This window comes from Suncus etruscus, chromosome 13 (genome assembly GCF_024139225.1).
Source record: "Suncus etruscus isolate mSunEtr1 chromosome 13, mSunEtr1.pri.cur, whole genome shotgun sequence".
NCBI lineage: Eukaryota > Metazoa > Chordata > Mammalia > Eulipotyphla > Soricidae > Suncus > Suncus etruscus.
In genome coordinates, this window is record NC_064860.1 from 67,598,396 (window position 1) to 67,600,373 (window position 1,978).

Below are 1,978 nucleotides of genomic sequence, written 5' to 3' on the forward strand. Positions count from 1 at the left end.
TTAAAGACTAACTGTCCTTCTGACAAAAATTAATGTTATTAAGATGTTTTGTTTTGATTTTTTATAAATGATAATTATATTTAGCTAACATTTTTTCCACTAGTCTTACACAGGGGACTTAGATACTGGGATTTAAAAAATAAAAATTTTTCTTTATTCCTTTGCAATGTCAGATTATTGGCTTTGTTTGTTCCTACTTACAGTTTGCGGAGGCTTTATGAGTTATTTATTAAAGATTTTTATGCATAAGATATCTTTCCAGAGAAGATTAGCATGGTCCCTGTGCAAGGATGACGCGCAAATTCATGAAGCGTTCCATATTTAAAAATAAAGAAAGATATCTTTCATGTAGTTATTTCAAGGACAAAACTAGGAAATATTGTTAACCTAGAAAAAAACTTAGCATTGGGTAATATTAATTTTTAGTGTGACATCCCAATTACTATGTGAATAAAACATATCAACATGTCTTAATGCAAAACAATGCTTTTTGAAGACAACTATATAATGGTAATTTAAAGCTAAAAACTTTGGGGGAATTATTACCAGTTTATGCTTAGTATACCTCTGACACCAAAGCACAGATTTCAAATATGTAGAGACATCATTGACTATATCAAAATGCAAGATAAGTCCTATACAAACTTCTCAGTTATCAAGTGTCCATAAATTAAAACATCGATCTCAATACTGTGCTCATTTTGGAGGCAAAGAATGCTTGAGGCCTCCCAAGTTTTCAATAATTTGCTAGAATTGCTAATATTGGCATATTATAAAGAAAATAAAAAATAAAAAAATCAATGAAAAAAGGATGAAGAGGTTTGTAGAATGGCTTTGAAAATAACCTGGTTAAAAACAGCAACAACAAAACAACAACATAACAAAACCTTCCATCCCCAAGAAATAAGCTACCCTCAGAAAAACTTCTCAACTTCTATTGCTGAGGGCATATATGGAGATTATTTTATACTGGTATGGATGATTGTTAATTCAACTCAGCTTTTCTCTTTCCTAGATTCCACAGTAGCATTGAAAGTTCCTATATTTTCCAACTAATACTTGGTTCCCCTGGCAATCAATTCACACCCTGAAGCAAACTAGGGAAAAATTACTACTCACCTCATTATTGTTAACAGGTATAAGTAAAACACCTTATATATTATGAACAGCACAAGTTGCTTCTTTCATCACTCAAAGTATTTAAAGAATTTAAGAAGTAGATTTTGAGTAACCAAGGGGCAACAAAGGGAAAATTTGTTTTTCTTATTTGATAATAAAATTATAGGAGGTGAAGTAAGCAGTTATCTTAATATGCTACCGTGCAAATAATTTGCTCAAGAGGTTAGCTTCTGAACTCTTGGGAATGCCAAATAAGATTAGCATGCTAAGCACCCCTTGTATTTTTGTGAAATATATCTTATTACTCTCAAGAGATCAGCTTCTATTTAGTAGCTTCCAGAAGCAGCAGTTTCTTTCCACCTATTAGCAACTTTTCCCACTTCCTCTTCCCCTCTTTTGACCTCTTTCCCCATTTCTTCTTTCCCCTTACCGCTAATAGAAACTTTTGTCACCCTCCCCCCAAGTTGTCTGGTTAAGTCCAATATTAAGAAATAAAATTAATAACAAGTCAAATTATTAACAAGTCAATTTATTAACATGTAAAGTTGGACTGGTTAAATCTTATATCCCGCCCTGTTATATGGTTAAATCCAGTATTAACAAGCGTGAAAATCCATCACTTTGGTAAGATAATACACAAAACAAACAAATCATACCTCCGCCTACATGCATCTTGAGATAATATCTATAGAATTGCCTGTCTCCATCATATATAGTACTGTAACATTAAATGTGATAAACATGTTTAATTCTAGAATTTGAATTCTTAGAGGTTAGTCTCCAGATTCTTAATCTGTAGGTTGTGAAAAATGTGGCATCATTATACAGTGTTTCATGCAATATGCAAAATTCAAAAACT

The 1,978-nt window shown here is 32.0% G+C and overlaps 1 non-coding gene across 1 annotated transcript; it reads left to right on the plus strand.

Moving 5' to 3' along the window:
* Nucleotides 1-221: 221 nt before the first annotated feature.
* Nucleotides 222-325, plus strand: LOC126026904 (U6 spliceosomal RNA). Its single transcript, XR_007502096.1, has one exon. It is a non-coding gene; the product is annotated as a U6 spliceosomal RNA (small nuclear RNA).
* Nucleotides 326-1,978: the final 1,653 nt, after the last annotated feature.